Source organism: Eptesicus fuscus, chromosome 9 (assembly GCF_027574615.1).
Source record: "Eptesicus fuscus isolate TK198812 chromosome 9, DD_ASM_mEF_20220401, whole genome shotgun sequence".
In the NCBI taxonomy this organism is placed as follows: Eukaryota; Metazoa; Chordata; class Mammalia; order Chiroptera; family Vespertilionidae; genus Eptesicus; species Eptesicus fuscus.
In genome coordinates, this window is record NC_072481.1 from 94,944,223 (window position 1) to 94,970,177 (window position 25,955).

At 40.2% G+C, this 25,955-nt stretch overlaps 1 pseudogene; it reads left to right on the top strand.

The window, feature by feature from the left end:
- The window catches only part of LOC103304389 (endosome-associated-trafficking regulator 1-like), a 75,259-nt pseudogene extending 54,899 nt beyond the window's left edge, over positions 1–20,360 (top strand).
- The last annotated feature ends 5,595 nt before the right edge of the window (positions 20,361–25,955 follow it).

Below are 25,955 nucleotides of genomic sequence, written 5' to 3' on the forward strand. Positions count from 1 at the left end.
GGAAACATGGGAGGTCTCAGTAACTCTTTCAGAGGACTTTACTAGAATCAATTGTTTAACATTTTGGCTTCTCATATAACTGAAATTATATGAGACCTTGATTATATTTTAAAAAGCTAATTTATTAAGTAATTAAAGTAGGCATCTCTTATTGAAAAAGTAAAGTAAACAAACTTATACGTTTGACCTATGAGATATAGATGCTCTCCCATCCCCCCTGCCTATCTGAAAGCAGGCTGCCTGAGGGCTATTGCTTGCTTTTGTTTTTAAAATTCCACTGCTGAAGAAATATTTAGTAACTTTGCTTTGCCCTCCTTTAGAGGTTGAAACCTTTATAACATTTAAAATATATGTATATAAATAAAATATAGTTATGAATTTTTATTTGATAAAACTTTCCACGTGATTATATTAGATCACCTATTTCAAAATTATTTCTTTTAAGAAGAGAGAATAAATTCTTGAACCACTCCAGGGCCCTTGGAGTGTCCTAAAATCATATCTCAGTTAAATTCTTGAAATTTATATTATATACTTTTTATATTTATTCTGAAAGATATCAATCTGGTTTTTATATTAAAAACTCTAGGTTGAAATTTTACCACATATAAAGACTATAATATATTTTAAAATACTAATTTTTCCAGAGAAAATACAAGAATTATTTTCTCAAAAAATAAATTTCTATGTATATGTATTTTGTTATCATAACTATATGATTTCTCCTAACTTAATTGGAACTTCAAACTCTTAGAAGCCTTAAATTTTAGCTGGCAAGTTAAATACTTAGCATTTCTCAGATTAGTAACATCTTCACATTTGTAAGGACATATTTCAAATAAAATACAAGACATATTTAATTAATAGATCCAATTCTGTCCTCTAGATTTTTCATAGGAGGCAAACTCAGATTAACATTTCCGTATTTTGTCATTTCAAAATACCTAGACATTCAATAAATTTTTATCATTTAATTTAGCAAACTCCAAAGCTTCAATTTGCCAAAGGCTCTGGAAAACCACGTTTCTGGCTGGCAAAAGGAGGGGGAAGCCAGGAAGAAAGCTTGTAGCTATTTAAATGTAAAATCACCACATTCTTTCCTTAGAGGTTCCTGCCGTAGGACCAGCCCCCTCCTTCAACAAGGAGTGAACCCCCACTATCAATATACCTATAATTATAACTGAAAAGCTTTACTACAAATCCATATTTCAACAATAGTGAGATTCCAAAGCCAATTATTACTATCCAAGGCATTTTCTTTGGCAAATTCTGTAACAGAGATAACTTACTGACTTTCAATGACCTTAAGGTTAACTTTGGAATGAGGTCCATTATTATTCAAAAACTACCCTTTATTATGGAAATACCAATCTTATTGCCCAAACTCAGCCTGTATTGTTTCTTTTGGGTCATTTTCACCATCTTTCTTTTGAGAAAAACAATTTTGTTTTTTTTCTAAGAGATTGAGCTCAGACCAAAACCTTATCCAAAATCAGATGGAGCGCTCTTTTGTCTTAAGCTAGCTTTCTCTCTTTATGAATACAGAAATCCCAGATGCATTCCTAAATTCTGCTAAATTTTTTAGTGACAGACTGGGGAAAAACATAGTGAGAATGATACTTTTTAATAGCCATCTCGGGAGTGAGCGTCCATTTTACAGGATCACCATGTGTCTCCCCACCCCCACATTCTGCTTGCTTTGGGGAAATTCAGTAACTGGTCTGGACATCCAGGTTGTTTCTTTTCCCAATTAAACTAAAGGCATGCTTAATAAACACATCAAACCAAACAAAAATGACAGATAAAACAGACAAGCAATCACCCATAACACATAGACAAGACTTAATAAATCACAGTTCTTTTCCTGGAAATTTCTCTCCATAGCACTGACTACCCTTTAAAGTTATTTAAACTAAACTCTGCCTGTCCCAAAGTGTCATATGGTAATTTTCAGACAAAGAATCAGAGTCTCCCTGCAAGAGAGCTGATAACTCCACTCTAGTTAGCTGCCAAGTCTCTCCACACTAGAGGCTGAGGATCTGGGGCCTTTTTAGTTTTTACAGACTTTTGATCCGCAATATGAATTAGGCATTTTGCAATTTGAACAATAACCCACATAGTTAAAGATGACAATGGCACGAGTTTTTCTTGAGCCTGATTTAAAAGAGTACATTTTGACATTTTAATTTCTTTATAATTTTGCCTTTTAACCAAATTCTTCCCCATTATAGCGTGGCTTGAAAAAGACGACCTCGCCCTCTTTGGATCGTGAATTCCAAAGCTGATACAAGCTTTATGCGCAGTGAATCTCCCCACCGAATTTACTGGTGAACCCCACCTTTACCAGTGATCCATCCCCACCTTTACCGGTGATCAACTTCTTTTTTTTTTTGCTCTGGCGAATCTTCTTCTTCAGATGTCCCTTGTTGAGGCACCATAAATGCCACAGTCTTTTCACAGAAAGCGTTCAGGAATCTGGAGAAGGGGCTGCAACATAAATGAATTAGAGACTAGATAAGAAATATAAATTTGGGAGGCATTGGGGAGCCAGGGGAGGCTCCACTTTCTAGTGAAGAGGACTCTCTGAATGTCTGGATCCACGGCTTTTTATTCCCACATTTTTCCATTTAGCAAAGCAAATATACATATCAAAGGTAAGGTTTGGTAAACAATAAAGGACCATCAGGTTGGGGGAACTGCCCTCAGCTGTCTGGCAGCAGGCAATAATATGCAGATCTTCAGCCCTGCTGAAGGTGTCCATCAGCCTTCTGGCAAACTTCTTGCATAATTATGATCTGCTGGGATTTGCCACCAACAACCTCCCTCTTTTCAAGATGGTCATTTTAAATAAAACTGCACTAACCTTTTTCTTGTCAGGAATATGTTGTAGAGTTCTGTGGGCTTATTGTTGAAAGCAGATGAGGTGAATGAAAGGAATAACTTCAAATGTTATTCTATTGATTCTCTGTCCAAATGGTGAGGTGAGTATCATAGCTCCAATTTCTCCACTGAGGAGAAGTCAGTCCAGAGAGGCAAAGGCACATGGCCTCAGAGCTCGAGGCAGCAGAGCAGGGTTGATCTCAGGCTGGCTGACTCCAAGGCTCTGGCCCAGTATTCCTGGATTGACCTCTAGGATGCAGAAAGGTATCCTAAACTCCTATTTCTTAAATTTTAGTAAATACAAAACACGAGTCATGAAAAATTCATACAGATAGTGTTTTATCTACATTATCAAAAAATCCAGGCTCTGAGTTTTAATTTTAGTTTTGTTTTTTTCACTCATTGCAAAAATTCTATGGGGGAGAAATAGCATTTCTACTGAAATAATGATCTTTGCTATAGTCAACTGCAGAGTTAAGATTTCGAAGCCCCCTCCACGTGGGTGACTGCATGTCCTCAGCTTGCATGCATGGCCAGCCTGCCTTCCTGTGCATCTGCTCAAGGCAGCCACTTGCTCTTGGGGACTTTCTCTTGACCCCTGATTGTCTATAAATGAGCACCCAGAGATGGCATCAAGGGGTACATTATACCAAAATAATATGTGTGCTGGCACAAACTCTGCTTGTTTTGTGCATAAGAATAGAGTCCTGATATTATACCACACTTTAAAATATATATACTTTTTTTTATTTATTTCAGAGAGGAAGGGAGAGGGAGAGAGAGATAGAAACATCAATGATGAGAGAGAATCATTGATTGGTTGCCTTCTGCATGCCCCCTCCTGGGGAATCAAGCCCGCAACCCAGGCATGTACCCTGACTGGGAACGGAACCCAAGACCCTTCAGTCCACATGCCGACACTCTAAACACTGAGCCAAACTGGCTAAGGCATAGCACTCTTTTTAATAGTCCTAAATTAGAACATGTAATTCTAAAGACCATCTCTTAACTGTGCAACATATGTAAAAGATGTTTCAGTAAATTCTGTGTCACTGTGCAGAGGTTATTGGGAAGTTTTTGTTCTGGTAGGTAGTTCTGGTCTTCGTTTTCCTTGTTTCTCACTCCTGAAATGCTGTGTGTTCAATCTCAGGATATGTGCCCTGGTGAGGAGAGGCTAAGAAAGGCGAGGCCAACAGGAGTGCGAGCATTCTCTGCACTTGGTAAGTAACACACGAAGGAGGAGGGAATGTTTTCACACAACAGGCTAATCTCTGAGCTGCTTTTTTCCCTACAGTTTTCTACAGAGACTTTTCCTAAATGCTTGAAGAGCTTGGAATTCTACTCCTTCCACTCACCAACTGCAAAACTTTAGATTTGCCTAAACTCTCTGGGCTCTAAGCCAAAAGATGTGAAAGGAAGATTACATGAAATAATGTTTGCAAAGTCTTTGATGATACAATGTACTTAATATTCTACCTAGAGGACAGATAGTAAGGTAGTATTATTATCCCGAGAGAGTGGGCGATAGCTGTAGTGTAATTGGGGAACATAATCATTAATTCCTAATTCCCAAGGTATATTTAAAGAAATGGATAGATTCTCTTATCTCCCTAAACTTAGCAGTTTTTGAAGGGGTCCGAGTTGTCAGGGGCTGTTCCTTGAAAATCAGTCAAGGCCTGAGACATTCTCCTCACTGTCCCACCAGAAAGACTTCATTTGGGGGTAGGTTCCATGCAAACAACAATAGCCTATTGGATATTGAGAATGATGTAAGCAAGAGCCTTTTGTTTTTGGCCAAGTGGACAGAGAACAACACTTCATTATGGTAATCTCTAGCAGACATTTGTAACAGTAGGCATGAGTGATTCAAGCCATTTTTCCCCCATAGATTTATTCAATAGACATTTAAAATGTAAGACAGATGAAACAATTAAATCAGAGATGGCCGAGTACGTGAGATGAACGTGTTCTAAAGAGTGAAGTTGGCCTATAGAAACACAGTGCAGTTACCTTATTCCTATATTAAAATACTCAATTTTGCTTTAATTGTGTAGTAAAACTAGTATTCTGGCCCAAAAGAGAAAAACCTGTCTTATATCTATTGCCCTTGGAAGACACGTAGTCCTAAAAGCAGTAACAGCAACAACAACTCATAAATGATTACAACTGTGGGGTTTTTTGTTTGTTTATAAAAAGTAGACATTCATGCAGGTAATGAGGATTGGGGGAATCAAGGGTTAACAGATGCCAACTCTTTTTAGTTCAAAGGATTCAGCTCATTTTCCCTGAAAACACAGGTTCATGGCCACAGAATCTCTAACAATGCAGTATATCCTTGCTCTCGTGGTAACTGTCAAATGTATTAGCTCACACACAGCAATCCTACAGGGAAGAAAGACACCCAGGAAATAGATATCTATTCACCTCAGATCTGCCTTCATTGAATGCCGGGGTTCTTGTTCCAGCATTACAAAGGGTTCAGCAATCTGAAGAAAGGCTGTGCGTAGATTAAGTAGGAGTCCAAAACGAAAGATAATTTTGAAAGGCATTGGGGGTCAGAGGAGCTTCAGCTAAAGAAGCTAAAGGTTCCAACAATCATCCTATTCAGGTTTGGGGGAAGTGCCTTTTAGCTATTCCAACAGGAAATTACATATGTGACTCAGCCCTTGTAGAGCCCCCAAGTTTTATCAACCTTTTGATAAAACTCTTGTAATTATGACGTGCTGGAATTGGCTTCCAGCAATTGAAAGCCTCTTCTCCTTTTCCTCCTCATTGCTGGTGGTAATAATGTGGGTAACAGTGCTTTTGAAAACTGTAAACACACAAATATGGCTTGTCATTGTCCTATGTGATTCCACTGTCTTTCTTTTCCTCCTCACCTCCCTAACCAAGTCCTGATTCATGATCTCTGGAGTATGCCAGTAAAGGTTTACATTTTCACACAGAAGCTCCCCCTGGACTTTAAAGACCATCCTATATAATAAAAGCAAAATATGCAAATCAACCAAACACCAGAATGACCAGTCGGTAGGGGGCGGGGGTGGGGCCGGCGAGCAGGCGGCGTCAGACCAGCCAAGGCACGTGCCAGTGGGCAGAGGGAGGGGATGGTGATGGGGGGTGGGGGGTGAGGTGGGAGTGATCAGTGGTGGTGGATGGGTAATGGGAGAGGGGCGCAGGGCCATGCTGGCTGGCACTGTCCCCGGATTGGCCGCCCTGTTGCCTCCTGCAGAGGGAGGTCAGACTGAGGCTTAGGCCTGGTCTCTGCCATCAGTGGGACATCCCCTGAGGGTTCCTGGACTGTGAGAGGGCGCAGGCCAGGCTGAGGGACCCCCCCACCCGAGTGCACAAATTTTCATGCACTGGGCCTCTAGTTAATAGTAATAGCTAATACTCTTTCAGCACTATGTGCACACAGTGTTCTGGGTGCTTTAGAGTGAACTAAGTCAGTAATCTGCACAGCTGTTACCAACCCACTTCATAGACAAGGGCACTGAGGCACAGTGAGGCCACACAGCTCTTATGTGACAAAACTGGGCATCAAACCCAGTAGTCAGACTCTAGGGCCCACGTTCTCAACCACTATTCTGTACTGCCTCTGTAATACTCTGAGCAATAAATATAAATCTTAAGTAATTTTAAAAAGAAATAGATGAATTTTTTTAAAAACCTAAATATAAATTCTAAACTCAATTTCCATGTTTTAAAATATTAAATTTATTGGGGTGACATTGGTTAATAACATTATATAAGTTTTAAATGTACAATTCTATAATATATCATCTGTATATTGTATTGTGTGATCACTCCCAAAGTCTAGTCTCCTTCTGTCACCTTATTTAACCCCCTTTACTCTCTTTTTCCTCCAAAACTCCCCTTCCCCTCTGGTAACCACCACACTGTTGTCTGTGTCTATGAGTTTGTTAGTTTTGTATGTTCAGTTTTTGCTGTCTGTTTTATATTTCACATATGAGTGCAACCGTATGGTTCTTGTCCTTTTCCATAGCATGATATTATCAAAGTCTATCCATGCTGTCACAAGTGGCAGTATTTCATTTTTCTTTATGGCTGAGTAGTATTCCATTATGTATACACCACATTTTCTTTATCCAATCATCTATTGAAGGACACTTAGGCTGTTTCAACCTCACACCTGTTAGAATGGTTTTTATCAATGAGACAAGTAATGACAAGTGTTGGAGAGGATGTGGGAAGAAAAGAGAACAGTCATGCATTGTTGGTGAGAGTATGAATTGATTCAGCCAGTATGGAATATAGTGTGGAGGTTCCTCAAAAAATTAAGAATAGAACTACCAGCAATACCTCTCCTGGGTATCTACCTAAAAAATTTGAAAATACTTATCTATAAAGATATGTAGATTGCAATATTATTCACAATAACTAAAACACGGAAACAACCAATTTTTATATTCTAATTTGGATTACACCAACCTAAATTTAATCTGATCACCTAAGGGCACTACCACTAGATGGCAGTCAAGACACCAGATCTGTTTTCCTCCCATTCAGGCTGCACTGAAGCAGATCAAACAGAAGTCTCAGGGAGTCCTTGGGTCAGGAAGCAGCACAGGCCCTTCCAGAAATCACACAGCTCCTATGTCTGTCTTAGCAGTGAGGATTTCTCCAGACTTCCAACCCAAACATTTAGAATCACTTCCATGGCACAGTGCAGACCACTATGCTCAGGGGAAAAAGCAAAATACAAGATGTCAAAACCTCAAAAGGAAAGAATAGGTTTAGGAAAACAGTGGTTCTTCAAGGAGCCCCAGGCAAACAGTGCCATTTTGATCCATGAAAGGCTGAAAAAATGTCCTGGGCATAATTTGCCACCGACAATGTCTAGGTGAAAAGATGGCCTGACTTTCAGGTTATGTCTGACCTAACTCCAAGGAAACTGGGGGCTGCTCGTACCGCTCCCTAGAACAGACTTTGAACCAGCCACTCACCAAGTCTGACAGTTCCCCATGGTAGATGGAAGATGGGGTGCAGACCTTTGCAGCAGGTCTGCTCTCCCACCTCCTGGATCTGGGCTGGCCCTTGCAGCTTGCTTTGATGATGGATTGTAGCATAAGTGATGTTTGAATTTTAAAGCCTACCCTTCTGGAATGTTCCTGCTGCCCTGGAAGGAAGCACTGATTTAGACAAACTGAGTCATGAGAACTCCCATGTACAAGGCACCAGACCTATGTGCGAGGCTGTCTGGCCCTGACCCAGCCACCAGCTGAGTACAGCTTACCCAGTGAGGCAGGCAGCCTTCGGAACTGTGGAAAATAACGTATTGTTGGTGTAAGCCACTTTGTTTTGGTGTGGTTTGTTACCTAGTGAGATAATGGATCACCTCCCTAGTAAGGAAGTCTGTATAAAAGATATTTTTTCCCTGCCCCCTAAGGCCCAGCAGGACATTAACTTAGGTCCCTTCTTTGCCTCACTCCCTCACCCTTCTGCCTTCACTCAGCTCTAGTTCCCCTGGCCTTAATTCTGTCCCTCATCCCTTTCATGACAAGCGTGCTCCTGCTCAAGGGCTCTGCAGTGGCTGCTCCTTTCTCTGGAATAGCCTGCTCCTGGGCTGGCTTCCTCACCCTTTCCAGGCCCTGCTCTTATGTCACTTTTCCTGAGAAACCTAACCTGCCCTCACTGGAAAGGCCTGGCTCCACCTGAAATGCTTGGCCCCACCCTCCTCTTCTCTCCCATGTTTTGTTTATTTTTCATAGTATTTATCACTACTTGCTTTACTTCTTTATTTGTCTCCTCTCCTAGTCACCCTTCCCTGCCATTAAAATGCAAGCTTCATGAATTTTTGTCTTTGTTCACTTTTGTGTGTAGTGTCTAGCAATAATAAAAAGCAATAGCTAAGACCGGCAAAGCACTTATCCTCAGCCATGTGCTATTTAGGGCCTCATTTACTCCTCACAAAAAACTTAGGAGACAGGCACTATTCTCCCACTGAATAGATGAGGGAATTTGAGTCATAGGCAGGTTTAGCAATTCTGTTTAGTGGCACAGCTAGTAGTTAAATCCAGTCAAACTGGCTCATAGTAGGTCCATAATAAATACACATTTAATGAATAAACAAATAAATATATGAATTTTTCTATTCTTTTGCTGCAGCAGGGCTGTCTCAGTTGTTGCTGAGTGATTCCTTCCAATAGTCCTTTCTTCATCTATAAATACAAAATTGCTCTTCAACCTCCCCATAGTACATTCCACTTTCATTTCGTCTTTTTTTTTTTTTTTACTTGAAATTCAGGCAAGATTTTAGTGTAAAAGAGCAATATACAAAAATCAATTATATTTCTATATATTAGCAATTAAAAATCTGAAAATGAGATTAATAAAACATTTTTATTTAAAAGAGAATTTAAAATATAAAATACTAAAAATGAATTTAGCAAAAGAAGTGCAATATCTGTACTCTGAGAACTATAATACATTGTGGAAAGAAAGTAAAGAAGACCTAAACCAATGGAAAGACAGCCCTTGGTCATGGACCAGAAGACGTAATATTGTTAAAATGCTAATACTTTCCAAATTGATCTACAGTTTAAATGCAATCCCTATAAAAATTACAACTGGGCTTGTTTCAGAAATTGACAAGGTGATCCTAAAATTCCTATGGAAATGCAAGGACTGACTCAGAGTAGTCAAATATTCTTGGAAAAAAAAGTTGGAGAATTTATACTTCCTGTCTTAAAACTGTATGTCAAATCTACAATAATCAAGACATAAGACAAACATATGGACCACAGGAACAGAGTTGAGAACCCTACAATCGTGGCCAAATGATTTTCAACAAGGGAAATTCAATGAGAGAATGAATAGTCTTTTAATTGAATGCTGTAAAAGAATAATGTTGTACCCCCTATTTCACATCACATAAAAATGAATTGAAAATAAAAAAACCTAAATGTAAGACTAAAACAATAAAACCTTTAGAAGATAATATAGGTATAAATCTTGTGATTTTGGGGTTAAAGAAACCCTTCTTAGATATGACACTAAAAGCACAAGTAAGAAAATATATAATAGATGAATTGGACTTAATTAAAATGAAAGACTTTTGTGCTGAGAATAATACCCTGAAGAAAGTGAAAAGACCACCCACAGAACAGGATAACATATTCTCAAACCATGTATCTAATAAGGATCTTATAGCCAGAATATATAAAGAACCACAACAATGTAATTAAAGGATAACCCAATTAAAAATGGACAAAGGATCTGAATAGACATTTATCTAAAGAAGATATATATATACCAGAGGCCAGGGAATGAAATTCATGCACTGGTAGGATCCCTAGAGGCTTCTGGCTGCTGGCCAGGGCCTCCCTCTCTTCCCCCAGCTGTCTGCCTCTGACTGGGGCCTCCCTCCCTTCCCCTGGCTGGCCCACCCCCTGGTCGAACTTCCAGAAAAACTCCAGTCGAGGGGACAATTTACAAACTACCCTTTTATTATATAGGATATATATATGCATATATATATACATATATATATATATATGTGTGTGTGTGTGTGTGTATATATATATATATCCATACATATACATATACATATATATACACACACACACACACACACAGCCAATAAGCACATGCAAAGATGCTCAACATCTTTAACCATTAAGAAAATGCAAATAAAAAGCACAATAAGATACCACTCCAGACCCAGAAGAATAGCTCTAAATAAAAAGATAAATGATAACAAGTGTTGACAAAAAGGTGGAGAAATCAGAACTCTCATGCCTTGTTGGTGGGAACATAAAATGGGGAGGCCTCATTTGAAAACTTTTGGCAGTTCCTCAAAAGATTAAACATAGAGTACCATATGACCCAGCAATTCCACTGTTAGGCATTTAACCAAAAGAAATAAAGATATATGTCCACACAAATTCTTCTACACAAATATTTATAGAAGCATAATAGCCAATAAGTGGGAATAACCCAAATGTCCAATAGCTGATGAATGGATAAGTAAAATACAACATATTCATGCAATAAAATATTAGCCCGTAATGAAATAAAGAACTTATATGCACTGCAACATGCATGAATCATGAAAGCATGCTAAATGAAAGAAGATAGACATAAAAGCTCATATAGGATGGGGGTTTGAAACTGGGCCACAGCCAGGGCTGAGCCCGAGCCCTGGAGCCACTGCTGCCAGGCTAGGGAGGACTGGCGCCCCCGGGGCCAGCATGGATGTCTGCCGGGTTGTGCGTGTACTGCCTGGCATCTCCCCCCTGTCCCAGGACCACAGCCTCCTCATTCTGAACAATTTTAAGGAAAAAGCAAGTGTACTAAGCAAGGTTCATCGGGAGCCCAGGAGACACATCTTGGAGATGATAACTTGCAAATCTCAAAGAGGCAAATCCACTCTCTTTTAAAGAGTTTCTGAAAATCAAGAACCTCAGCCTGTTGAAAGGGGACACTGCGAGTGCAGGCAGATCATGGCCGGCAGGAAGGCAGTGAGGAAGAGAGTGTGAGTAACTGAGGGAGTGAAAGGGGAGTGTGTGGATGTGTTGTGTGTGTGTGTGTGTGTGTGTTGTGTGTGTGTGTGCGCGCGCGCGCATGTGCGTGTGTGTGTGTGAAGGACAGATTCTTCAGGACTTTTGAGAGCTCATGGAACAGGCTCCCCTATCCAGGCAGCCTCTGCTACCACTGCAATCTCTCCCAGGTGGCCGGTTCTGCCACAGAGGCCATGCCATCTTGAAGGGAAGAACTGTTGTGAATGGGAGCCCAGCCTCACCTCCATGCAGGGTGCCCTCGGACACCACCCGGACCCTACAGCCCCTCTGGTCAGATACCTGCTGCCTTGGCTACAGACCCACGAACATGGAGAGTCCAGCATCCCCGGCTGCAGGCTCCTGTGAATTCTGGAGTGCGCTCCCCTCCCGCCAGCAAGATGCTTTAGCCCTGGGCACTGCAACCTCATGAACAGCCAAGACTTACGCAGCAACAACAGGCTTTGTGACCATGTGAGAGAACAGCCAAGCCTTACACAGCAACCCTGGGTGCTTCATCTGCACATGAAGAGGCAAGCCTTACGCAGCAACCCTGGGAGCCAAGCCTTATGCAGCAACCCCAGGCTTCCCATCTGCGCATGAACAGCCAAGCCTTATGCAGCAACCCCAGATGCCACAACCACACTAGCCACCACTAAGCCTGACACAACAACCCTTGACGCTATACCCAAATGTGAGCAGCCGAGCCCTACTCAGCAACCCCAGGTGCCTCACGCAGCAACCCCAGGCACCATAACTGCACAAATTGCTGCCAAGCCCGACACATCTACACCAGGCCTGGTGACCGTGCAACCCGCCACCAAGCTCACATCTGCAGTCACAGGCCCAGTACAACTTAACACCTAGATCCTTCAGTGAAAGCAAAATTGGGGGCCAAAGAAACAACCTCCAAAGGAAAGAAAAGGAGGAATCACCAGAAAAAAAAACTAAATGAAATGGAGGCATGCTATTTGTGAGAAAAAGAATCCAGAAGAAGGGTCACACAGTTCATAAACTGAATAGAAAATCAACAATTTATGTAAGCATCAAGAGGAAATATAGAGTGGTATTGCTACAATAAAAACCAGTATGGAAGGTTTCAACAGACTAGAAGAAGCAGAGGATCAAATTAGTTAATTAGCAGACAGGGCAGCAAAACACATCCAATCTGAACTGCAAGTGGAGAAAAAATTAAAAGGCAGGAGGAGAGCCTAAGGGAGCTTTGGGACAACATAAAACGAAATAACATCCACATAATAGGGGTGCCAGAATGACAAGAAGAAAAGCAAGGGTTAGAAAACCTACTTAAAGAAAAAATGTCAGAAAACTTCCCTGATTTAGGGAAGAAGAAAGTCACACAAGCACACAGAGTCCCAAACAAGATGAACCCAAAAACACCAAGACACAACATAATTATGATGGCAAATGTTAATGACAAAGAGAGAATCTTAAAGGCTACAAGAGAGAGATAGAGAGTTACCTAAAAAAGGATCTCCTATTAGATTATCAAATGATTTCTCAACAGAAACACATCAGGCTAGAACTGGATGGAAGGAAGTATATAAAGTGATGCAGGGCAGGGGACTGAGTCCAAGAATACTCTATCTCGCCAGGCTATCATTCAAAATTGAAGGAGAAATCAGAAGCTTCACAGACAAAAACAAACAAACAAACAAACAAACAAAGTCCAAGGGAGTTTATCACTGCCAAGCCAGCAATGCAAAAAATGCTAAAGGGACTATTGTAAACAAAAGAAAAAAAAAAGGGAAGAAGGAACACCAGCACAAAAAATAAAAATCACTACAAACAAGTACCTATTAATAATAACCTTGAATGTAAATGTACTAAATGCTCCAATCAAAAGACATTGAGTGGCTGAATGGATAAGAAAACATGACTGGTATATAAGCTGTCTGTAGGAGACCCACCTAAGAACAAAGGTGGATCACAGACTGAGAGTGAAGGGCTAGAAAAATATCTTTCAGGCAAATGGAAATGAAAAAAAAAGCTGGGGTAGCAATACTTATATCAGACAAAATGGAGCTCAAAATAAAGGCCATAATAAGAGATAAAGAAGGCACTTCATAATACTAAAGGGATCAATACAAGAAGAAGATATAACTCTGGTAAACATATATGCACCCAAAGCAGGAGTACCAAATACATAAAAAAAACTTCTGGAAGAAATCAAGGAAGACACTGACAACAATACAATCATAGTAGGGGACTTTAATAACCCACAGACATTAATGGATAAATCTCTTGGACAAAATATCAACAAACAAACAGCAATTCTAAATTACTCACTAGATCAGATGGACTTAATTGACATCTTCAGAACATTTCACCCCAAAGATATGGAATATACATTCTTCACAAGTGAACATGGGACATTTTCAAAGATAGATCACATATATTGGATCACAAGCAAAGTCTCTCCAAATTCAAGAAGATTGAAATCATATTAAGCATCTTCTCAGACCAAAATGGAATAATATTATAAATCAACTACAATAAAAACAATCAAAAATTAAACACTTAGAGGCTAAATAGCATGCTATTAAACAATGACTGGAGAAAAAACCAAGATGGCAGCATAGGTAAACACCTGTACGTGCTGCCTCTCACAACCACACCAAAACTACAACTAAAAGACAAAACAACTATCATCCAGAACCACGGGAAAGCTGGCTGAGTAGAAATTCTAAAACTAGAAGGAAAGAAAAAAGCGCATTGAGGTTCAGAGACTCAGAAGAGCAGAAGTATGGAGGTGCGTGAATCAGGCTGGCATCTGGGTGTGCTGTTTTTTTCAATTGGAAGGGAGATACAAGCTCCCGATTGCTCTAAACTCCAGTTTCTGGCGAGACTCTGGGGACCCAGACTCCTACGGGGAGAAACTGTACTGTCTGGCATTGGGTTGGAAAGTGAGGGTGGCTTTCTCACAGAAGTGCTTGCAGGAATCATTGTTACTGTGCAGGGTCACCGGACGCGGGGACAGGGAGACATGGAGACATGGAGACATGGAGACTCGGAGATGCAGAGACGGCTGAAGGGCAGCAATCGCTGTTTGCTACGTCCTGGTGATTCCCTGAGACCTTGTCCCACCCAAGCTGTGAGCAGTGGCTTTTGCATATGAATAGCCTGTCCTTTTGCAGCCTAACCTAACAAACTGCAGCTGGGTCAGAGAGCTCCAAAACATCCAAACTCCAAAGAGGAGAAATCTGCAGATCTTGCTGTAGCTCCTGCCAGGTGGCCTCAGACAGTAGCTGACTTTGCACCTCCTTGGAGATCCAGGAGCCAGTGTACATAGTGGGAAGTGTGAGATGATACCAAATTTCAACTCCTCACATCTGTAAGTGACACACTCAAGAGGCAAACTCAGTGAGCACCAAAGCCCCACTGAAGCAAGTCCTGCTCCATAAAGGTGTCTCCAGCACAGCAGTTCTTCCATTATAGACACAGTGGGTCCTCACAGCCAATTGACCTGGAGGTCAATTCCTCCCAGTGATACAAACAACAATCAAGGGTTAACTACAACAAGACTGTGCACCCAGCCCACAAAAGAGTGCACCAAGAGTGTCCACCTCAGGCAACTGGGGAGGCTGAGCCACTGGGCCCCATAGGACACCTACCACAAAAAGCCACTCCATCAACACAGAGAAGCAGCCAAAATGCAGAGACAAAAAAACATGTCATGAATGAAAGAAATGGAGGAAAGCAAACTACTGGATATAGAGTTCAAAACCACAGTTAAAAGGTTACTCATGAATCTTCTAAAAACCTCTGAGAAACTTAGTGAGAACTCCGAGGAACTTAGTGAGACCTTCAAGGATCTTAATGAGAATGACAAAAAAAAAAAAAAAAATGGAAAAGGACCAGTCAGAAATTAAGCAAACACTGTCTGAAATAAAAAAATAATATACAAAAATTCAACAGTAGACTAGAGGATCCCAAGAATCAAATCAAAGATTTGAAATATGAGGAAGCAAAAAACACCCAACCAGAAAAAGAAAAAGAAAAAAGAATCAAAAAATGTGAAGATAGTAAGGAGCCTCTGGGACAACTTCAAGCATACCAACATCCAAATTATGGGGGTGCCAGAAGAAGAGAGAGAGCAAGACATTGAAAACCTATTTGAAGAAATAATGACAGAAAACTTCCTGTACCTGATGAAAGAAGTAGACTTACAAGTCCAGGAAGCACAGAGAACCCCAAACAAGAGGAATCTAAAGAGGACCACACCAAGACACATCATAATTAAAGTGCCAAAGGCAAAAGACAAAGAGAGAATATTGAAAGCAGCAAGAGAAAAACAGTTAGTTACCTACAAGGGAGAACCCATATGACTGTCAGCTGATTTCTCAACAGAATCTATGCAGGCCAGAAGGGAGTGGCAAGAAATATTCAAAGTGATGAATAGCAAGAACCTACAACCAAGATTACTCTACCCAGCAACACTATCATTTAGAATTGAAGGTCAGACAAAGAGCTTCACAGACAAGAAAAAGCTAAAGGAGTTCATCACCACCAAACCAGGATTATATGAAATGCTGAAGGGTATTCTTTAAGAAGAGGAAGAAGAAGAAAAAGGTAAAGATAAAAATTATGAACAACAAAGACATATCTATCAACAAGTGAATCTAAAAATCAAGTGAATAAAAAATCTCATGAACAGAATAAACTGGTGAATATTATAGAATCAGGAGCATAGAAAGGGAGTGGACTGACAATTCTCGGGAGGAAGGGGCGTGAGGGGTGTGGGAAGAGATTGGACAAAAATCTTACACCTATGGATGAGGACAGTGGCGGGGGGTAAGGGCATGGGGTGGACGGGGGGGGGGAATCGGGTGGAGGAGAGCTATGGGGGGGAAAAAAGAAGAACATCTGTAATAATCTGAACACTAAAGATTTATTTAAAAAAAAAAGGAAAAAGAAACGTTATCTAGACACTGTATCAGTCAGCAGATAGCTAAGCACATTTTGTTCCAACTCCCTTCCCATTCATTCTCAAAATAAAAACTAGCAAAAAAAGAAAACAAACAAACAAACAAAAACAAACAAACAAACAATGACTGGGTTACCAAAGAATCAAAGAAGAAATTAAAAACATCCTGGAAATGAATGACAATGAAAACACAATAATCTAAAATCTATGAGACACAGTGAAAGCAGTCCTGAGAGGGAAGTTCATGGCTCTACAGGCCTACCTCAAAAAAACAAGAAAAAAATGGTAATAAATTATCTAACCCTGCAATTTAAATAATTAGAAAGAGAGCAACAAGAAAAGCCCAGAGTAAGCAGAAGGAAGGAAATAAAAAAGATCAGAGTGGAAATAAATGACATAGTGACCAAAAAAAACACACACACACAAAAAACAAAAGATCAATGAAACCAAGAGCTGGTTCTTTGAAAGGATAAACAATATTGATGAACCTCTAGCCAGGCTCACCAAGAAACAAATAGAGAGGACCCAATAAACAAAATCAGAAATGAAAAGAGTTGAAGTAACAACCGACCCCACAGAGGTACAAAGGATTGTAAAAGAAAATACTACAAACAACTCTACTCCAACAAATTGAACAACCTGGGTGAAATGGACATATTCCTATAAAAAATACAAGCTTCCAAAACTCAATCAGGAAGAATAAAAAACCTCGAGTAGGCTGATAACTACTGATGAAATTGAAACAGTAATAAAAAAAATAAAAAAAAACACTTCCAGCAAACAAAAACCTGGACCAGATGGCTTCACAGTGCAGTTTTACCAAATATTCAAAGAAGAACTAAAATCTATCCTTCTCAGAATATTCCAAAAAGTTCAAGAGGAAGGCACACTTCCAAGCTCTTTCTATGAAGCCAGCATTACCCTAATCCCCAAACCAGATAAGGACACTTCAAAGAAAGATAATTACAGGCCAATATCCCTAATGAACTTAGATGCTAAAATCCTCAACAAAATTCTAGCAAATCACATCCAGCATTACATTACAAAGATCATACTCCATAACCAAGTGGGATTTATTCCAGGGATGCAAGGATGGTACAATATCTGCAAATCAATAAACGTGATACATCATATAAACAAATTGAGAGACAAAAATCACATAATCATATCAATTGATGCAGAAAAGGCATTTGACAAAATCTAACACCCTTTCCTGATAAAAACCCTCTGCAAAGTGGAAATAGAGGGATCATACCTCAACATAATAAAAGCCGTATAGGACAAACCTACAGCCAACATCATATTCAATGGGCAAAAACTAAAACCATTTTCCCTGAGAACAGGAACAAAACAGGGATGCCAACTCTCACCACTCCTGTCCAACATAGTACTGGAAGTGCTAGCCATAGCGATCAGACAAGAAGAAGAAATAAAAGGCAGTCACATTGGAAAAGAATAAGTAAAATTGTCATTATTTACAGATGACATAATATTGTACATAGAAAACCCTAAAGACTCCATCAAAAAATTACTAGAATTAATAAATGAATTTGGCAATGTAGCAGGATACAAAATTAACACCCATAAATCTATGGCTTTTTTATACACCAATAATGAAATCACAGAAAGAGAAACTAAAAAATCCCAGATATTGACCCAAGCCATTATTCTCAATTAATATTTGACAAAAGAGGCAAGAGCATGCAATAGAGTCAAGACAGTCTCTTCAATAAATGGTGTTGGAAAAATTGGACAGATACATGCAAAAAAAATGAAACTACACCAACAACTTACACCATACACTAAAATAAACTCAAAATGAATAAAGGTCTTAAACGTAAGACGGGAAACCATAAAAGTCTTAGAAGAACCATAGGCAGCAAAATAACAGACATTTGTCGAAGCAATGTCTTTATTGATATAGCTCCTAGAGCAATGGAAACTAAGGAGAAAATACACAAATGGGACTACATCAAAATAAAAAGCTTCTGCACAGCAAAAGAAACCATCAACAAAACAACAAGAAAGTCCACTGCATGGGAGAACATATTTGCCAATGTTATCTCTGATAAGGGTTTAATCTCCAACATTTACAGGGAACTCATACAACTTAACAAAAGGAAGATAAATAATCCAATCAAAAAATGGGCAAAGGACCTAAATAGACACTTTTCAAAGAGGACATACAGAAGGCCAAGAGACATATGAAAACATACTCAAAGTCACTAATCATCCTAGAGATGCAAATAAAAAAAAATGCAGTATCATCTCACACCTGTCAGAATGGCTATCATCAACAAATCAAGAAACAACAAGTGCTGGTGAGGATGCAGAGAAAAAGGAACCCTCCTGCACTGCTGGTGGGAATGCAGACTGGTACAGCCACTGTGGAAGACAGTATGGCATTTCCTCATAAAATTAAAAATAGAATTTCCATTTGACCCAGTAATACCACTTCTAGGAATATATCCCAAGAAAACAGAAACACCAATCAGAAAGGATATATTCACCCCTATGTTCATAGCAGCACAATTTACAATAGCTAAGATTTAGAAATAGCCTAAGTGCCCATCAGCAGATGAGTGGATTAGAAAGCCGTGATACATCTACACAATGGAATACTATGCTGCTGTAAAAAGGAAGGAATTCTTACCATTTGCAACAGCATGGATGGAACTAGAGAGCATTTTACTAAGCAAAATAAACCAATCCAATCAGTGAAAGATAAATATCATATGATCTCACTTATTTGTGGAATATAATGAACAACATAAACTGATAAACAAAAATAGAACCAGAGTCATAGAAGCATGGAACAGACTGTCCAACCTATGAGGGAAGGCGGGGGGTAAGGGTGTAAGAGATCAACCAAAGGACTTCTATGCATGCATATGAGCATAACCAATGGTCACACACAGTAAGGGTGCGGGGGGCGGGAGAGGCCGGCCAGAGGTGAATGGGGGGAAAAGACTTATGTAATATTTGAAACAATAAAGAATTTTTAAAAATTTAGTGCAAAATTGCAAAATATCTCCTTGATAATTTTTATATTGGTTACATTTTGAAATGTCAATATTTTGGATATAGGAGGTTAAAGAAAAACATTAAAATTCATTTTTTCTGAAAAAAAAAAAAATGGAAAGAGGACACAGTAGACTTCACTCAAAGGAAGCCACAAGGCACTCACAACTACAGATCCCCGGCCTCTCACCTGTGGACTTCAGCCTGGAATACTAGCAGCTGTTTTTGGAAGACCCGATAGGGGTTGGCGACCTCCTGGAGGAGGAGGAGGATGGGTGGAATGGGGTCTACCTGCTGTGGAGCAGACCCATTCCTCGAGGGTCTCAGCCAGCACATCACCCTACAGCACATAACATTTCCTTCTTCTCCAGCCCATCAGAGCTGGCAGGCCAAGCCCTGCCCCCATGGACACTGAGTGACTCCGATTCTGGAGTCTCTCCAGTCGCGAGCCCCAATGTAGGCTTTGCAGCCCATAGAGCATCTCTGGGGGACAGGCACCTTCAGATGCTATAGATAAGTTAGTAAGCACTGAAAGATGAGAATTTGAAGCTAAGAAGAAAGTTGATGGAGGTGCAGAGCTTCTCTGAGATGCAAACATAAATGATGAGGACATTTGAGTGGAAATTAGAAGCAAAAATGATCAAGGAGAAGAGTGACTACCACAACCTGAAATCGTGGTTCAGCAGGTTGAGCAAAACCTGGAGCTTATGACCAAATGTGCAGTAAAGGCATAAAGTCATGTCATGAAACAAACAAGACATAAGCTTGCTCTAGGCGCAGGTCTGAAACCTCAAGCGCAAGAATGGCCCTGCTTGGGCCAGGGAGCCAGCCTGACGGTGGTGAAGCAGAACAGGGACTTGGCCTTGCAGAACCTACTCATGGTCATGAACAACGGGCACACCTCCATCAAGCAGCTGGGTTCTGGAACCCAAATGCTCAACCTTGTTGCTGAAATCCTTAAGTCTATAGACAGAATCTCTGAAATTAAAGAGTCTTGAAAAGTTTCTAGCTCATAGCTCTGTTTACATTCTGCAATCACCACTTACTGGATTTGAAAATGCCTTTGTGTCTGTAAACATGTAGTCTTCACAGTAAAAATATTTATCATGAGATGCTAATTTCATGAACTAGAACAGTATTATTAGCTGACCGCAACAAGAAGCAGCTAAACTCTGTAGTGAGTCTCACTGAGGTTCTATTCTATGCAGCCCTCCCTTCTTGGTGAATTCCCTGCTGTTATAGACTCAGTGATCTATTGGAAGAGATGTTTATAAAAGCCACTGGTGTTTTAAGTTACTGAACATGAAGATAGCAGTTCTGTGAAACGAGTCTTCCATTCTTATTCCAGAACGTTCATTCTAAGATAAGTTCAATCAATTGTCCTTGATTTCACAAGTAAAGGAAAACACTAAATGAACCAAAATTCCAATGATTACCTTGGACAGGGCCTTGTGCCTTTTTGCCATTGCTTAGTGCACCCTCTGGCTCATTCCACTTCTACAGCCTTCACAGGAGTGGCTCCTGTGATTGATGGCCTGAGTGTGGACACCCCATGTGCTTGGATGCTGCTTTCCTCCTGAAGGGACCATGGTTGGCACAGATTCTACACTATGAGGCCATTGAAATGCACCTCTTTTAAGGGGCCTCAGGTTTGAAAAAAAAATGTTTTTGATGGAGGATTTTGATGCATGTTTCAAGTGGTCTTTTGTATAATGAAGTCTAGAATTCAGGAATTCAGAGGAGGTGCAAAGCCTTCCTGGTTAGCATAAGTCTCCCAGGCTGCCTTTCCAGCCGCTCTCTGATGTAGGAAGGCATAATATCACTCTGTGCCTTGTTGGCTGTTTATCTGTAGATGTTATTTTTTTAAAAAACAAATGTTCCCTCTTGTTCAGATTGACAGATTTCTTAATAAATTCTAAGATGCAAAAAAACAAAAAAAAAACAAAACAAAAACCCACCCCCAAAAACCAACACCCCATATAATATATGATCCCATTTACATGAAATGGTCCAGAACAGATAAATCCATAGAGACAGAAAGCAGATTAGTGGTTGCCTAGGGTTGGGTTGGGGTTATTGGGGTTGAGGACCAAACTGGAATTACAACTAAAATATAGAACAAGCAACCTGAATAAACAATTAAAGACTAGATTAAGAGAAGTCTTATAACCAAGGATTTAGAGAAGAAGCCACATCGAGACTGGTAGATAGGGCAGAGACCAAAAAAGGGCTGCCCCACTCCCAGGGTAGCAACTGAGGTTCTGGAGGGATATCTCAGCTGTAGGGGTTCCCTATGAGGAGTGTGGGGTCTCAACCTCAAGCTGGACTCCCCATCCAAGAGCACCAAAGCTGGGAAGAGGTACCCACATAAAATATGGCTATGAAAAACAATAGGGATTCTGTATACCACAGAGAAATGGGAGTCAGCTTGAGACACCATTAAAGACCCAATGCACAAAATATCATTCACAGCCACTTGCCCTGGGCTCAAGTAAAGGGAGGGCAGAATGGACTAGAATCACATAAGGAGAGACTGGGGTTTGTGGTTCTGGGGACAGACCTGAAGGGACAACATCCAGGATATTGGTGGTGAGTCCCTCTCTCACACCACATGTCTTTCTTGGGTGGCACACTGCCCTCCATATGGCACCAGCCTGGGATAAAGGAATAGCTTCACCTTCTGGACTCACTCTCACCCCACCCTATGGAGATTGAGCCCTGCTAAGGAGTCAGCTGCCTGGGCTAGAGTATAGAGGTCTGGGCAGATTCAGGGGGTATAGGTGACTGAGTTCTGTACCTTTGTGTTGGGAGCTATTCCTTTACTTTTCCATGAATCTGACTAACACTCCCCTCACAGGAGATCTGCTGGCCCTATTCTCCAGGCTCCCAGAAGCACCACCCTACTGACTCCTGGTGGCTCCACCCTGCAGAGGTCTGGGCAGAATTCAGAACAGACTTAGTGTGGTTCTAGAGTAGGAGACACTCTTCTCACCTTCCCCCAAGTGTGACCAGCACCTCTCCCTCATGGGAGATCCAACAGCCCCAGCCTCATGGCAGAATCTTGGACAGACTGAGGTGTATGGCTCTAGCACAGGGGCCATTTACCCTTGCTTGCCCAACCAGTACAAAACCTTCCCTTCATATACCAAATCTTAGTCAGTTTGGGCCTAACAAACTCTGCTGAGCTCACTCTGATGACTCTATGAGACCCTGACCCACACAAATGTCTGTAGGCACATAGAGGGGGTCAGCTAGACTTGGTATACCTTGGAACTTTTGCTAAGTGACTACATAACCAGTACTGGCACAGAGTTTGAGTGTGTATTAACTTAGTGAACACTAATCACCCCATACTTAGTGACTCACTAAGAACCTACTTCATGCAACTTGAGTACCACCTTTCAGTGACTGAGGCTCTTTCAGTGCCTGAACCTAACAGTCAGCTAGCAGGTGAAGGCAGGTGATGGCAGATCTCGGGATGACTTAGAACTTTTGCTGACCTGCCCCTGGGCTTGGTGCTGGTAAAAGTCAGCCCTGGTGCACAGTTTGGTCCTTACAGCTCATAGCCAGGCCCAGTAGAAGTAGCCACAAATTGTGGGTCACCTTGTAGCTCCAACAAGTTGCCCAGGGCCAGTAACAGGCAATGTCTGACATTGGCCTGCACCAGAGTCCCTCCCAGGAGGCCCCAGAACTAACACATTCAGTGGCCAGCTTCAGACAGCATCAAAACAGGATCCAATTATCTTCATAAGCAGCATATTCATAGGGAGATCTTGGCAGGAACCAAACATTGCTGAAGTGAATTCCACTTAGTATAGTCAGCATCTGCACTGTGGTTAAGATTGATCCTCACAGTCAGCCAGCCTGAGGGTCAGCCCACAAATGAGATAATAGCAATCAAGACTCAATTACAACTGGAGGGCCCATGTATCCCATACAAGGGAAATACCTAGAGCACCCCACTGGCTGATCAAGAAGGCTATGCCACTGGGTCTCACAGAACACCTACTACATAAAACCATTCAACCAAAACTGGGAGTCATAGCATATCTATCAAATACATAAACACAAAGATGCAGCCTGATGGGCAGGCAAAGAAACATGCCATCAAATTAAAGAATAAAAGAAATCTCCAGAAAAAGAGGTAAATGAAACGTAGACATGCAATTTATCAGATACAGAGTTCAAAAAAATAGGTTATAAGGAGGCTTAAGGAATTCAGTGAGAACTGCAACAGCATGAAAACCAACATAGAAACCATAAAAAAGAACCAGTCATAAGTGAAGAATACAGTATCTGAAATGAAGAATACACTAGAAGGGATAAACAGTATGTTGGATGAAGCAGAGGATCAAATCAGCAAGTTGGAAGACAAGTAGAAGAAAATACCCAATAAGAGAAGCAAACAGGAGAAAGAATTTTTTTAAAATGAGAATAGTTTAAAGGACCTTTGGGATATCATGAAGCATAACACACTTCACATCATAGGGGTACCAGGAAGATAAAAGAAACCGCAAGGGTTTGAGAACCTATTTGAAAAAATAATGACCGAAAACTTCCCTAACCTGGTGAAGGAAAAAATACACATTGTCCAGGAAGCACAGAGAGTCCCAAAAAAGATGAATCCAAAGAGACCCACACCAAGACAACTCATAATTAAGTCAACAAAGGTTAAAGACAAAGAGAAACTCTTAAAAGCACCAAGAGAAAGACAGTTAGTTACCTACAAGAGAATGCCCATAAAACTGTCAGCTGATTTCTCAACAAAAACATTTCAGGCCAGAAGGGATTGGCATGAAATATTCAAAGTGATGAAAAGCAATGATCTAAAACCAAGACTATTTTCCCCAGCAAGGCTATAATTTAAAATTGAAGGAGAAATAAAGAGCTTCCAAGATGAGAAAAAGCTAAAGGAGTTCATTACCACTAAACTAGTTTTAGAAGAAATGTTAAAGGGTCTTTTTTAAGGCCCTGGCCACCAATGTGGCTCAGTTGGTTAGAGCATCATCTAATATACTGAAAAGTTGCAGGTTTGATTCCTAGTCAGGGTGCATGCAGGAGGCAAATGATTAATGTTAATGTTTTCCTCATATCAGTCTCTCTCTCTCTCTCTCTTTCTCTCTCTCTCTCTCTCTCTCTCTCTCTCTCTTTCTCCTCCCCCTATCCTTTCCTTTCTCTCTAAAATCAATGAAAACATATCTTCAGGTGAGGACTTTTTTAAAAGAAGAAAAGAGGTCTTTTTTAAGAAAGAGAAAAGAAAAATAGAACATAGACTAAAGAATAAAGAATCTGTCTCTTGCAATAATCACTTTAAATGTATATGACTTAAATACTCCAATCAAAAGACATAAAATAGCTGAATGGATAAAAACACAAGACTCACATATATGCTGTATACAAGAGACCCACCTCAGAATGAGAGATACACACAGACTAAAAGTAAAGGGATGGGAAAAGACATTTCATGCAAATAGAAATGAAAAAAAAAAAAAAGCTGGGGTAGCAATACTTATATCAGACAAAATAGAATTTAAAACAAAAACTATAATAAGTGACAAAGAAGGACACTACATAATAATAAAGGGAGCAATCTAACGCGAAGATACAACCCTTGTAAATATTTATGCACTCTACATAGGACCACCTAAAAATATAAAGCAAATACCGATGGACATAAATAGAGAGATCAACAGTAAAACATTCATAGTAGAGGATTTTAAGACCCCACTGATATCTATGGATAGATCTTTCAGGCAGAAAATCAACAAGGAAATAGTGGCCCTTCATGACAGAATAGATCAGATGGATTCAACTGATATCTTCATTGCATTTCACCCAAAAGCAGCAGAATATACATTCTTTTCAAGTGTGCATGGAACATTTCCTAGGATAGGCTACATGTTAGAACACAAAACAAGTCTCAATAAATTTAAGAAGATTGAAATCATATTAAGCATCTTCTCTGACCATATAAAACTGGAAATCAGCCTGGCCAGCATGGCTCAGCGGTTGAGTGTTGACCTATGAACCAGGAGGTCACGGTTTGTTCCTGGTCAGGGCACATGCCTGAGTTGTGGTCTTAATCCCCAGTGTGGGGCATGCAGGAGGCAGCCGATCAATGATTCTCTCTCATCATTTATGCTTCTATCTCTCATTCCTTCTGCCTTCCTCTCTGTAATCAATGGCAATATTAAAAACAAACAAAACACTGGAAATCAATCACAAGAAAAAACTGAAAAATACATAAAGACATGGAAGCTAAATAACATGTTACTAGACAATAAATTTGTTAACAATGAGATCAGGGAAGAAGTCAAAGACATCTTGAAACAAATGAAAATGAGAACCCAACAACCCCAATCTATGGGACAGAGCAAAAGCAGTCCTAAGAGGGAAATTCATAGCACTGCAGGCCTACCTCAAAAAAAAAAAAAAAAAAGAAAAGAAAAAAATATATATCAAACAATTTAACTTTACACTTAAAGGAATCTAGAAAAAGAACAACAAACATGAGTAGGAAAAATGAAATAATAAAGATCAGAGCAGAAATAAATGAAATAGAGTATAAAAAAAAATACGAACAATCGATGAAA